Source organism: Coenobita brevimanus, chromosome 79 (genome assembly GCF_032717465.1).
Source record: "Coenobita brevimanus isolate Jiangsu-jjx chromosome 79, ASM3271746v2, whole genome shotgun sequence".
NCBI classification, from domain to species: domain Eukaryota; kingdom Metazoa; phylum Arthropoda; class Malacostraca; order Decapoda; family Coenobitidae; genus Coenobita; species Coenobita brevimanus.
The window spans coordinates 21,753,662-21,769,638 of NC_137032.1; the positions used below are offsets into that span (position 1 = coordinate 21,753,662).

At 31.1% G+C, this 15,977-nt stretch overlaps 1 pseudogene; it reads right to left on the reverse strand.

Moving 5' to 3' along the window:
* The window catches only part of LOC145409058 (uncharacterized), a 202,858-nt pseudogene extending 190,463 nt beyond the window's left edge, over positions 1–12,395 (reverse strand).
* Positions 12,396–15,977: the final 3,582 nt, after the last annotated feature.

A 15,977-nucleotide genomic window follows, 5' to 3' on the forward strand; every position in this document is an offset into this window, starting at 1 on the left:
ATAAGAAAGACAAACTGATCAAATTCTAATTCATTCTTTAAAAAAGTTTCTAGATGAACGTCGACGTTTCTCACAAAGCCCACCGAGGCATAATGTACACCATTACTTCCGTGCCCTAGAATAAGTCCTGGACTCAAAGAATGTAGCAGACTTTTAGAATTGTTACGGGACTTAAGGAGCGTATCTCCGAGAAAGCGGGCGTGGTGGCTGTTGAAGATGTCTTCTAATTCTGCGTTTTCTGTTAAAACGTTCAACTTGTCGATATTTCCACCTCGCATTTCGCGAATCTCCTTCCTCTTATTTCGATTGACGTTTTCCTTTTTTTTGGTAACTAAGCTGCTCATCACGATAATAACACTCTGGGAATATTCTCTCTGTGGTTGAGAAAATAAATCTAGAAAGAAAAATGTTTTTTTCGAGGGTAGGAAATCTGAACACTCTCCAATCTTAGCTCTGTGGCCAGATTTCACTCGCTCAGATCGAAAAATGTAAAAAAATTTCGGATGGAGGCAGGCGACCCACCTTTCACTGACCAAATCGTTGACAAGAGACTCGTATATTTGATTATTGTGGAGAGTCGAGACGTCATTATTATCGTTAGCGGCATCTCTTCGGACGAGAGTTTCTCTCTTACCACGACGCCATTCATTTTTCGAAATGAGCCACCCAAAATGAGAACTCTCCGACATTTCCAAGACTAGCTTCCCGAAATAACCATTCACACATCTTTCCAGGGTGTCCGTATCAACGTAAACCATTAGTTTGAAAAGTTCAACCACTTCCGCGGGATGATACAGATGATCATAGAAACCGGGAACGGTAAATCCGTTACCAGACTCGGGGGTGTGAACGATGTTTGCCTTAGGATGCAGTATTCTACGGCGATAATATTCTCAACTCCGAATATGTCTATGTATTTGGGATTGTACAACCCTTGACCAAAATTTTTACACTCTGATTCCCGGAAGTCGGTCACCTCCACAACTGGTGGTGTTGTCAATATTCTTGTTGAATTTCGATAACGGTGATACCGTATACATATCCATTGAGCAGTCGTCGCCTCCTGTTATAGATTTCTTCTTTGCTGTCTATAGCTAAATAACCTTTCAGAAATTCCCGAAACAGAATAATTATCATAATATTGTTCGATGTATAGACTCAACAATCTTTTGTTCTCTAATGCAGATATTCCTCTGCTCTCGATCTTTCCAATTTCACCGCTTAACAATCCGGTGCAATAGAGTTCGGCGTCTAAAAGAAACACGTTCCATTCGTCGCACCCCTCGATTCTCAGTAAATTTCTCAGAATGGCGAGCTGCTCGCGGGGTGCTCTGCAGTGGATGTTCTCAGAGGCCACAGCTGCTGGACGAACGTTACCTACAAAGTCTCTACTGGTATTGCAATTCTTACTGTAATTATCATCTGAAAATATAGCTTGGACTCTCCCCTTTTCAGATTCACCACCTTTTTGAAACAAATATTCGAACACCAACTTGACAAAAAGTAACCTTACAAATCTGGTTTTTATAAACTTTCCAATTATGTTATTTTTAACGAATCCCAGCCAAATATCCCTCATTTCGGGGACGGCAAGCATTTCAAGATCTAGCCTATTTTTAAAACTAGATATATTTCCTGTACTATAGAAAATGTACCCAAAAAAGCGAGCTTTGAACTTGTCCGTTATACGAGGAAGAAGTGTATAGTCTTTATAGTTAGTAAATTCTCGAACAAAAAGCCAGTTCGAAAAGAGAGCAAAGCTCAATTTGCGAAATTGGTGTTGACATTCCTCACTCTCAAAATTTTTTACATAACCAAAGGCATACAACCAATGCATACTAAACCAATAAAATTCTACAATATCGTTTTCCTCATCCTCTTCCATTTCTAAATCTTCCCGTTGTGTTTTTTTGAATAAAACTTCTATATTCTGCTTAAATAAACAATCCATGTTTAGAAACGTCTTATTTTCATGGTCGTACTCCTTTTCGGACTTCTTCTTTTGAAGAATGTGTTTTTTGATAATTTCACAAGCCCAATGAGGTGGCTTATTTTTTTTTTTCCTCTTTCCTGACATCCAATAGTGCTGAGAGGGTTAGGAAAGAATTGTGATCTAAATATGGAACACTGGAAGTGAGAAGAAATAAATCTTGCCAATCGAAACAGACAACAGATATAGGAAGGAATTTCTGAATGCTATATAACTTTAACTCAATCACTGAACTCTTATAATAATTATTATTAATAACAGTATAATTGTTACATTTAAGTATATATTCTTTTATCGAAGAATCTATATTGATTAGCATCTCGCCAAAATTTATGGGTTTAATCAAATTACTCTCTGTAAGTATTTCAGTGAGAGAAACTACAAACATCTTTTCAAATCTTTCTAAATGGTAAGATTTAGACGCTCTTTTGTATTCTCTAAGGTTTTGACATATATCATTGAGAGGATTAGACAAACCGTTGTGAAATATTAAATACCACATAGAACACTTTCGATAGAAATTTAAACATTTACCACCCTTGTGTTGATGAGGAACGGGTGAGGATAAAATCAGTTCATCAACCCAATTGTTATATTTTTCTAAAATATTATCTTCTTCATAAAAATTCCAGTCGATTTCTTCAAAATTATCATTATTATTATTATTTTTAAATCCTAAAGAATGGGAGACATCACTAAGTACAAGCACATCAGAATAAAGCTGTTGATAATTGATTGCTCTCATAAATTCGAGTATAAAATGCTTAGTTTTTATGGTTAGGTATAGATCTGAGATTTTATGGTTGCACTGTCTGGGTAAAAGCGTATTTTTTTTCTTGAAAATATATAGCGAGATTAAAGGGTATAATATACTTATCTGTAATTGCTGCTGATTTTTTATCAAAGATAAAAGGTATATTTTTAAAGTTTTTGGCAAATTCTTGCCAAAAAATCTCATTGTGTTGTCTCTTACTGTGAGAAGTTAAAAGTGGGTGAACATAATCGCCACTATTTATCTCATTCCGAAAAGACTCCATGATGCATGATTTACACATATATTTGGTCGACGTATGGATGAGAATTTTTTCTTCCAGAATTTTTTTTTTTTTCAAAATGGCATTTCAATAAAAAAAATTTAAACTCATCTTTCAGATTTTCTATATTCCTATCACAGAGCACCATTTCCCTGAAGTATTCTAAAGGGCGGGAAACTATATTATATCTGGCAACAAATCTGTTGGCCAGTATAAAAGCATAATAAAAGAAGACGGTACTTCCCCTGTCGTAGTATCTAGGATCACAAAAAGATGCTGTTTCTTCTTCCTCTTCCTTTTCTTTTTTTTTTTTTTAGTCATCTTTTCCAGAGTTAACAAAATATTACAGTCTTGGTTCATTACGTAAAAAGAAACGATGCAGGCATATAAATCAAAACAAATGATTTTTCTGAAAAAAAAAAATCTTTCCCGAGTATTTGTTTTATCATTAAAAAATTTTCCATTTTTCTAATTTCATTCATTAGGTAAAACGTTTGATCGTCTTCTGGGAAAAGGTATTGCCCTCTTAAAATGTATTCCATTTTCAAAAATAGTTCCTGGCAGTCGTTCACCAGAGCGAGACCTATATTTGTGTATACTATATGTGGGTATAGAAGTACTGTAGAATCTTTTTTTTCCAGTAAAGTAGGCATATAAATTTTCGAAGCTAAACTCTTTCCAGAGAAGGGGAGATTTATGCTTCGAGTCCCACACAAATCTAATTCAAAACCCTCAACTTTTAAAGAAGATATGAATTGGTGTATTTTTTGTCGATGCTCATTAAATTTTTCTAGACTGTTGAGATAATCTTCAAAATCTTTACCTTTAATATAAAAAAATATTTTCAAACCCTGTAAATTAACCTTTGATAAGAAGAAATATCCAAAATAACAGTTTCCCCCTTGTTCATATTGTGAAAACGAAGAATCAACATCTGATGCATAAACTAATTTTTCCATTTCGCTACAATAACTTTCACAAAGTTCGTCTAAACCTTCGATGAGAAGATTCATGAGTTTGATAATCGTCAGGTATTGATTTATTTCGCCGATTCCTTTATATTTACAATCAAATTCCCAACAGAAATATCCATTGAGTATAGTACTGACCTCATTCGACAAAACAGCTTTAGTATCCATTGCTCGAAATTCGTGTCGATTAACAATGTCATTTAATTTATTATAAATTTTCTGAACGGTATTAGTATAATCGACTTCCTTGCAGATCAGTGTCCTATTTTCTTTGGAATAATTTATTTTAACGGTATGTAATGTTGCAGAATCCATTATAAAATACTCTAGTCTTTGCTTTACACACTCTACTATTATTTCCTTGATAGATTTTATTTCTTTCCCGCCGGTTATATTCAATAAGTGCACTAAATCGGGTTCATGGTGATACTCTTTCTGGAAATCATCTTCATCTTCTCGTGTTATTTTCTTAAAATATTCACTAAGTAAATCCTCTTCCATATTTTCCTCCTTATTGATTTTATGTTTTTCTAAAAAAAGGGCAATAAATAACTTTAAAAATGTTAAGAGATTTGTCGAAAATGAAAACGATAGTTTTCCATATTAAAAATATAAATATTCTTATGGCATTAATAACGACAATATTTGAAAACTCTGATGTGAAATATCACTTATTTTTCTATGGTATGTCAAACGAAGAGATTCATGTTTTGAATAATATCTGGGATTTAATGAATAAAAATTCTTATAAGAATGTTTCACTTCTGATATTTAACCGAGATTTAAGTAGACTCTACACGGATTATTTTACGAGAATAACTGTGATTACAAATAGAGCAACGGGTTGTGAGGAGATATTGACCTCAATCAAGAATAAAGTACATTCTTTGAAAAGGGATGGGCCGAATGTAAAAACGATCATCTTAAGTGATGTTCATGGAGAAGACATTTTGTGTAATTTTGATCAGTCGTTGTCCAAATTTTTATTATCAACTAATACATCAGAAAGTGATATTATAATATATAAATAATTATTAACAAGAATATTATAAAAAATGGGCGTTATAAATGGACGTTACATACTTGGAAAAGTTGATACATTCTCAAATTCTTCATCTATTAAGCATGTCATAAATAACGATCCTATACTCGGCAAATCTCTTTGCCTATTTGATTTCACTGGGATTGTATATTCTGTGAAATGTAGTAGTTATCATAAGTCCTTAAACCATTACATCGAACAACTTTCTATAGTTCAACCATTGGTATCGATAGAGGAAACACCTTCACTCCATCCCAATCTACCACCTTATGAGGAACTTGAAATGTTTATAAAAAAACACCTATACTGGGAAAAAAATAATTTTGAATTTGCCCAAAAATTTGTCTATAATGAAAAAAAAACATGAGAACTTGATATTAAAACCGTTTTTATTATTAATTATGAAAGAAATTATTTTTAAAATCAGAACATATCTTAAAAATGTAGATGACATCAGCAAAATAATCCTTTTCATAGACAAAGGGGAAATTGGGCTGAAACAGAAGGAGAGAGAGCGAAGGAAAAATACCAAAAGGGAAGTTCAATCTCTCAGTCCAGATGACTCTATCGATATGGAGCATGCTCTTAGGGCAATCCACGAAAAAATTCCCATATCTACCTTGTTGAGTTTTCTTTTAAACGAAAACAATATTAAATTGATCTGTTCAGAACTAAACTTAAAAGAAATATCGTTGGCAAAATATAAGAATAATGAGGCAGATGTTGATATGAATAGATTTGCTATCTATTTAAACAGTGATATAATTAATAGTGAAGAAGTTATAATTAAAGAAATTTATACCTATATATTTAATTATGATAAAACTATCAATATATCAAGAAATTCCTGGATAAAAATTATTACTTCCACATCTGCTCTATCTTTAGATAATATTGTTATGTTTGGAATTGATATTGATATACCCTTTTTTTTCTTAATGAATTTACCAGCGTCAAAAAAATATAAATTTTACGTTATTCAGTCGATTAAAGCCCACACAGATCCTGTTACCAAAAAAAAATATAATATAGTTTTGTATGATTTAAATAAATTAAGTTTAACATTAAATAGCTTAACGGCAACCTGTCTTATGCTAGCAGCCGGATCAGATTATTCTGATCCGTTTTTCTCCACCAGCAATTCTCAACACTTTCAAAATTATATTAGCCATTTTATTTTTAACCCAGTATTGTTGTATGTGCTACAGAAACATAGGTCTAATTCAAAACGATAAAAAATGTACTCTTTGTGGTAAAAACATTCCAGAACTTATAATGAAGATGGCTTATAAAATTTTAACGTACATGGATGGAGTGAGTTATGGGGTTCTACCGAGGTTTCACTTGCATACTTCTTCCGATCTATTCAGGAATATTGCTTTAATAACAGCATGTATGATTTCAACTATCTATAAATTTTTAGGGAAAGATCGGAAATATTTGTGCAAAATATAATAATATGTATATGTGGTTTGAATTAATTTATTTTATAAATTGTTATATAAATAGAAGTGAAAATTATTTCAGTTTATTAGATAAAATATTTGTGCAAAATATAATAATATGTATATGTGGTTTGAATTAATTTATTTTATAAATTGTTATATAAACAGAAGTGAAAATTATTTCAGTTTATTAGATAAAATACCAATAGCACATCTCAGCAAGATTCCAACAAAAATACTATTTTACCACACTTCTCTTCTTGTCAATGGGCCTGTATCAGAAAATTGTCCAAAAAAGTAATTTTTGTATATCAGATCACTATATAACCTCCGGTGGTTGCTGCAAAACTTTTTCTCCAAGAAGTCTTTTGGTTGAATAAATTAAAAAAAAAAAATAATTTCACCTATCTGGTTGGCGGTTGGTTGCCCACCGAAGGGTTGTGTTAAAATAAATAGTTTTTTTAGTGAGTGAACAATTTAAAGGAAAAATGCAAATTTTTATAAAAACACTTACAGGAAAAACCATTACAATAGATGTAGAGACTTCAGACACTATTGAAAGTGTAAAAAAAAAAATCTGTGAGAAGGAAGGCATACCACCAGATCAACAAAGATTAATTTTTGCTGGGAAACAATTACAAGATATAAATACGCTACAGGATTATAATATTCAAAAAGAATCTACAATTCATTTAGTCTTAAGATTGCGTGGTGGTTTTGAATAAATTTAGATGATTTTTTAAACTTCTTCCAATGGTTTTTTTTATTGTAAGAATAATTTTCATCATCATTGTATTTTAAAATAGAATAAATAAAGGTTGATAATTTTTTATATTTTGGTACATATATTTCAAGTTCACTATTCCAAACACAAAATATAGACACCCATTTTTATCTATGACTGATGATAAAATTGCAATTTTTAAATTTGGTATATTTTTGTAAGAGAATCTGTGTTTAGAAATAAAATGTTTATCACTGGATTCTATTCTTTCACTACAAATCCAACAGTACCAAACATTACACACTGGGCATATTATTATAATCATCCAACCAAAGTCTTTATTTTTAAAGGGTGAAGGCCATCCACATCCCGGGCAAAACACCCTTCTAGTATTTGGATAATTACTTTCAATAGTCATACTCCATAAATGTTCAGTTTCAATACACGACTGACAATGAAATCTATTTCCATTGAGTAGGGCTAAGATTCTCCTCGTTTTTTAATCTTCATCTTGTAGTTCCTCTTCGTCTTCTTGTTCCTGTTGATATTCATATAGAACATCTGGAGGTGGTACATCACGTAAAAGCTCCTCAACCAGCTCATGGTTGGATGACCCAACAGACATTTCATAACAGTATTTACAGAAGGTAACCGCATCATGATTTTTGGATGGGTTTTTATCTGGAAATATAATAGATTTCCATATCTTTCTAAAACATCCTACGAGTCCTAACCATAACAAACGATAGATTCCAATAAATTTCTCATTAGAAATTAATCTTTTTTTTAGGATACCTCTGCATCATTTTATTTATGTTATCAATCTCCATGCAACTGTTCTTACAAAAAACACATTTCAGAAAACTATTTATGAGGCAAACAGAAGAGATATTAATCTGATACAAAAAATTCTTTGTATACTCCATAGCAAACTTGGGGATGCATTCGTGGCAAATTCGGGCTGAACAAATCGATCGAGACAGAGGAGCTTCCAAATTAAAAGTTCTCGAATGGAGTGGGATGATCTCATCCAGTCTGAATTCCTCTCTGAGACAGTAGCAACATCTGTATTTTTCTATATTATATCTATCAACTTCTTCCTGAATCAAAGAGAAAATTTCCTCGGAATTCTTGACAAGACTAGTGGTTTCTTCACACAGCAGTTTTTTAATAGGTCGTATTTTCGTTTCATAAATTATAATATTTTGAAAAGTTTTCTTGCTCATAAGTATGTCATCATCGCCGAAGATTATTTCTTTTAATCTGTCTAATTTATGATTATCTTCCAGTAACATCTCTCCGTATTCGAAGAGAAAATTAATCATTTTTTTATTTTTTAAAACATGTTCAATTATTCCAAAATCTTGAGAATCCAATGGATAATTCTGAAAAAGAAAAGATAACGTGCTGATTGTTCTATCTATTTTTGAGAGATACCATTGATTACTTGAATCGAAATCAATTATTATATCGTTAGTTTCTTGTATATATAAAAAACTTGTTTTATCTCTCTCCTCTTTTAGTTTATGAATATTAGTGAGCAGGAAGAATAAACTTTCAAATGGGTGTAATGGACTTTCGAGGTTATAGAGACTAAAAAGTTTATTAACAAATATATTTAAATCTCCTATAAGTGAAATCATTATATTCCCTCTGTCTAATAATTTTTCACAAAAATTCGATATGAAAGTGGATCCACTTTCGAGCAGCGTCCCCTTATCTATAAAAAAGTCTATGAAACTATAATTGGAGAATGAAGGGTGACCCTCTAAGAATGCAGTTTTAAGATCTTGTGTGTCTCTATCGATTAAAGCGAGATACGTAACAGGAATCTTTAAAGGATCATTTTCCTTGAAATGCATTAAATAGTCTTTTAGATATCCCCCCCCAATAGTATTCTGAAAATTATTATCATTACAATATACTGGAAAAATAAATTTCCATAAAATATTCAATCCTATTTCAAAAGTTTTCACATCCGCCATTAATGCTCTGAGTACATCACCTATCAGTATTGTGAGCATTTCTCTTGTTGTGTAAGAACCATTCCAAAAATAAAGGTATAGATAAATATCAAAAGTAGTCTCTAATTGATTGGCTAATAACATATTTCCTGGGGTCTTCTTTAGTAAATTAATTAACAAATTCAAAAAATATTCAGAATATCCATTATTGTAAATAAAGGATCTTGATAATTTATGAAACAATTCTTCCTCGCTCTGAATCAAAACACCATCGAATTTTATGGAAATGGAGCTATCTTGTAGAATAAGGAAGAAATTTATACACCAACCCTCTTCCCTTGTAGTGGTTGGTGTATACCCTTTATTTCTGGAATCCTTATTACTACAAGATATGCTCCATTTCCATAGAATTTCGATGGTTGTATTTCAGAGCATTCAGTGTTTCGGATGTGAAAATTATCAAGATAATGGATATTCTGAATATTTGAATTTGTTGAATTGAACACTAAAGAAGACCCCCAGGAAATATGTTGTTAGCCAATCATTTTCAGACTACTTTTGGGGGGAATAGTTCTTACACAACAAGCAGATGTACTAATGCATTTCAAACATGGGAAATGATCTTTAAGCTAAATTCCTCTCGCTATCATCGCTTTAATCGATAGAGACACACAAGATCTTAAAACTGCTACCGTGAGGTCACCCCTTCATTCTCCAATTACTAGTTTCATAAAAGACTTTTTAGATGAGGACACTGCTCGAAAGTGGATCCCTTTTCATATCGAATTTTGTACGTAAAATTTATTAGACAGAGGTAATATAATGATTTCACTTATAGGAGATTTAAATATATTTGTTAATAAACTTTTTTAGTCTCTATAGCTCGAAAGTCCATTACCCATTTGAAAGTTTATTCTTCCTGCTCACTAATATTCATAAACTAAAGAGAGAAGAGATAAAAACAAGTTTTTTATAGCCACACAGAACTCTAACGATATAATATTTGATTTCGATTTAAATAATCAATTTATCTCTCAAAAATAGATAGAACAATCAGCACGTTATCTTTCTTTTTCAAGAATTATCCATTGGATTCTCAAGATTTTGGAATAATTGAGACATGTTTTAAAAAATAAAAAAATGATTAATTTTCTCTTCGAATACGGGAGAGATGTTGCTGGAAGATAATCATAAATTAGACAGATTAAAAAAAAGAACTAATCTTCGGCGATGATGACATACTTATGAAATGAAAACTTTTCAAATATTATAATTTATGAAACGAAAAATGCGACCCATGATAAAAAACTGCTTGTGTGAAGAAACCACTAGTCTTATCAAGAATTCATTTTCTCTTTGATTCAGGAAGAAGTTGATAGATATAATATAGAAAAATACAGGAATGTTGCTACATGTCAGAAGAATTCAGACTGGATGAGATCATCCCTCCATTCGAACTTTTTAACTTGGAAGCTCCTCTGTCTCGGTCAGATTTATTCCTTGGTACCACGAATGCATCCCCAAGTTTGCTATGAAACATACAAAAGAATTTGTTTGTATCAGAATTAATATCTCTTCTGTTTGCCTCATAAATAGTTTTCTGAAATGTGTTTTGTAGAACAGTTGCATGGAGATTGATAACATAAATAAAATTGATGCAGAATATAAAAGATTAATTTCTAATAGAGAAATTTATTGGAATCTATCGTTGTTGGTTATAGGACTCGTAGGATGTTTTAGAAAGATATGGAAATCCTTATATTTCCAGATAAACCATCAAACCCGATCATGCGGTTACCTTCTGTAAAATACTGTTATGTAAAGTCTGTTGGGTCATCCAACCATGAGCTGGTTGAGAAAGCTTTTACGTGATAATACCACCTCAGATGTTCTGTATGAATATCGAACAGGAACAAGAAGACGAAGAGAGAACTACAAGATGAGACAAAACCAGGAGGAATCCTTCTCAATGGAAATAGATTTCATTGTCAGTGCGTGTATTGAAACTGAACATTTATGGAGTATGACTAGCCAAAGTAATTATCAAATACTAGAAGGGGTGTTTTGCCACAGTGGATATTGGATGGCCTTCACGCTTTAAAAATAAAGACGGTTTGGTTGGATGATAATAATATGCCCAGTGTGTAATGTTTGGTACTGTTGGATTTGTAGTGAAAGAATAGAATCAGAGTGATAAACCTTTTATTTCTAGACACAGATTCTCTTACTAAAAATATACCAAATTTAAAAATTGCAGTTTTATCATCAGTCATAGCATAAAAATGGGTGTCTCTACTATTTTGTGAATAGAAATTTTGTTTGAATGATGATTTTGAAATATATGTACCAAAATATAAAAAATTATCAACCTTTATTTATTCTATTTTAAAATACAATGATGAATGAAAATTATTCTTACAATAAAAAACCATTGGAAGAAGTTTAAAAAATCATCTAAATTTATTCAAACCACCACGCAATCTTAAGACTAAATGAATTGTAAATTCTTTTTTGGAATATTATAATCTCTGTAGCGTATTTATATCTTGTAATTGTTTCCCAGCAAAACTATTAATCGTTGTTGATCTGGTGGTATGCCTTCACTTCTCACAGATTTTTTTACACTTTCAATAGTGTCTGGAGTCTCTACATCTATTGTAATTTTTTTTCCTGTAAGTGTTTTTCAATAAAGAACTTTGCATTTCCTTTAAATTGGTCGCATTCACTAAAACTATTATATTTTAACATCATATGATTGGGTAAGCTGATAGTGTGGTAAATAGTATTTTGTTGGAATCTTGCTGAATAATGCTAGGTTATATAGTTTTATCTATATAAACTGAAGTAATTTTCACTTCAATTTATCAGGCTGATAACAAGAAGAGGTGGTATAAATAGTAAATTTTTGTTGGAATCTTGCTGAGAGCCACACTGTGCATATTGGTATTTTGCATCTAATAAAACTGAAATAATTTTTTCACTTCTGTTTATATAACAATTTATAAAATAAATTAATTCAAACCACATATACATATTATTAACATCTGGCTTAATATTCTTTTGCACAAATATGTTTTCCGATCTTTCCTTAAAAATTTATAGATATTAGTTGAAATCATTACATGCTGTTATTAATAGGCAATATTCCTGAATAGATCCGGAAGAAGTAATGCTAAGTGATGGAAAACTTTAGGTAGAACCCCCGATAAATCCTCACTCATCCATATCGTTAAAATTTTATAAGCCATCTTCATTATAAGTTCTGGAATGTTTTTACCACAAAGAGTACATTTTTTATCGTTTTGAATTAGACCTATGTTTCTGTAGCATTTTATACAACAATACTGGGTTAAAAAATAAAATGGCTTTAATGCATAATTTTGAAAGTGTTGAGAATTGCTGGTGGAGGAAAAACGGATCAGAATAATACTGATCCGGCTGCTAAATATAGACAAGGTTCCGCCGCGTTAAGCTATTTAATGTTAAACTTAATTTATTTAAATCAGAAATACAGAAACTATATTATATTTTTTTTTGTGTAACAGGATCTGTGTGGGCTTTAACTCGACTGAATAACGTAAAATTTTATATTTTTTTGACGCTGGGTATAATTTAAATTCATTAAGAAAAAAAGGGTATATCAATATCAATTCCAAACATAACAATATTATCTAAAAAAGATAGAGCAGATGTGGAATTGTGAATCAATTTTTTATCCAGGAATTTCTTGATATATTAACTAGTTTTATCATAATTAAAAATATATAGGTATAAAATTTCTTTAATTACTAACTTCTTCACTTATTAATTATATCACTGTTTAAATAAGATAGCTTAAATCTATTCATATCAACATCTGTACCTACTCATTATTCTTATATTTTGCCAACTTGATATTTCTTTTAAGTTTAGTTCTGAACAGATCAATTTAATATTGTTTTCGTTTAAAAGAAAACTCAACAAGGTAGAATATAGGAAATTTTTTTGGAGTTGCCCTAAGAGCATGCTCCATATCGATAGAGAGGTCATCTGGACTGAACTGAGATTGAACTTCCCTTTATGGTATTTTTCCTTAGCTCTCTCTCCTTCTGACTTTCAGCCCAATTTCCCACTTTGTCTATGAAAAGGATTATTTTGTTGTCATGTACATCTTTAAGATACGTTCTGATTTTAAAAATGTTCCTGATTTTAAATAGTTTCTATAATTAATAATAAAAACGGTTTAATATCAAGTTCTCATCTGTTTTTTTCATTATAGACAAATTTTTGGGCAAATTCAAAATTGTTTTTCCCAGTATAGGATGGTTTTTTTTAATAAACACTTATTTTTCAGAGTTCCTCGCCATAATCGGTAGATTGGATGGAGTGAAGGTGTTTCCTCTACTCGATACCAATGGTTGAACTATAGAAAGGATTGTTGCGATGTATAATGGTTTAAGGGACCCATTGATAATGCTACTACATTTCACAGAATATACAATCCCGAGTGAAATCAAATAGGCAAAAGAGATTTGCCGAGTATATAGGATCGTTATTTATGACATGCTTAATAGATGAGAGAATTTGAAGAATGTATCAACTTTTCCAAAAGTATGCTAACGATCCATTTATAACGCCCATTTTTATAATATTCTTAGGTTAATAATTATTTATATATTATAATATCACTTTCTGATGTATTAGTTGATAATAAAAATTTGGACAAGGCCTGAGTCAAAATTACACAAAATGTGCTTCTCCATGAACATCACTTAAGATGATCATTTGTTGACATTCCATCCATCCTTTTCCAAAAAGAATGTACTGTTATTCTTGATTGATCAATTATCTCCTCACAACCCGTTGCTCTATTTGTAATCACAGTTATTCTTTAAGTTAAAAATAATCCAATTGTAGAGTCTACTTAAATGCTCGGTTAAATATCAGAAGTTGAAACATTCTTATAAGGTACATTTTGATCATTAAATCCCAGATATTATTCAAAGAAACATGAATCTCTTCATTTGACATACCATAAGAAAAAATAAATGATATTTCACATCAGAGTTTTCAAATGTTAATAGTCGTTATTAATGCCATAAGAATATTTATATTTTTAATATGGAAAACTATTGCTTTCATTTTCGACCAAATCTCTTAACATTTTAAAGTTATTTATTGCCCTTTTTTTAGAAAAACATATAAAAAAATCAATAAGGGAGGAGATGGAAAGTTTACTTAGTGAATATTTTAAAGAAAACTCTAATAACACGAGAAGATGAAGAAGATGATTTCCCAGAAAGAGTATCACCATAGAACCCGATTTAGTGCACTTATATGAATATAACCGGCTGGAAAGAAATAAAATCTATCAAGGAAATAATAGTAAGAGTTGTGTAATAAGCTTAAAGACTAGAGTATTTTATAATGGATTCTGCAACATTACATACCCGTTAAAAATAAATTATTCCAAAGAAAATAGGACACTGATCTGCAAGGAAGTCGATTATACTAATACCGTTCAGAAAAATTTATAAATAAATTAAATGACATTGTTAATCGACACAGAATTTAGAGCAATGGATATAAAGCTGTTTTTGTCGAATGAGGTCGAGTACTACTACTCAATGGATATTTCTGTTGGGAATTTGATTTGTAAATACTCAAAGGAATGTCGGTACTGAAATAAATCAATACACTGACGATTATCAAACTCATAAGGAAAATCTTCTCATCGAGGGTTTTAGGCGAACTTTGTGAAAGGATTATTGTAGCGAACTGGAAAAAGTTAGATTTTATGCATCAGATGTTGATTCTTCGTTTTCACAATATGAACAAGGAGGAAACTGTTATTTTGGATATTTCTTCTTATCAAAAAGGTTAATTTACAGGGTTTGAAAATATTTTTTTATATTAAAAGGTAAAGATTTTGAAGATTATCTCAACAGTCTAGAGAAAAATTTAATGAGCATCGACAAAAAATACACGCAATTCATATCTTCTTTAAAGAAAGTTGAGGGTTTTGAATTAGATTTGTGTGGGACTCAAAACATAAATCTCCCCTTCTCTGGAAAGAGTTTAGCTTCGAAAAGTTATATGCCTGCACTACTAGAAAAAAAGAGATTCTACAATACTTCTATATACCCACATATAGTATACACAAATATAGGTCTCGCTCTGGTGAACGACTGTCAGAAACTATTTTTGAAAATGGAATACATTTTAAGAGAGGGCAATACCTTTTCCTAGAGAGAGCGATCAAACCTTTTTACCTAATGAATGAAATTAGAAAAACGGAAAATTTTCTAATGGATAAAACAAGATACTTTCGGGAGAAGATTTTTTTTTCAGAAAAAATCATTTGAGTTTTGATTTATATGCCTGCATCGTTCTTTTTACGTAATGAACCAAAGACTGTAATATTTTGTTAACTCTGGAAAAGATGACCTAAAGAAAAACTAAGAAAGAGGAAGAAGAAACAACATCTTTTTGTGATCCTAGATACTCTGATGGGGAAATGCCGTCTTCTTTTATTATTATGCTTTTATACTGGCCAACAGATTTGATTGCCAGAGTATAATATAGTTTCCCGCCCTTTAGAATACTTCAGGGACTAATGGTGCTCTGTGATAGGAATATAGAAAATCTGAAGATGAGTTTAGAATTTTTTTTTTATTGAAATGCCATTTTGAAAAAGAATTTCTGGAAGAAAAAATTCTCATCCACGTACGTCGACCAAATATATGTGTAAAAATCATGCATCATGGAGTCTTTTCGGAATGAAGATAAATAGTGGCGATTATGTTCACCCACTTTTAACTTCTCTCA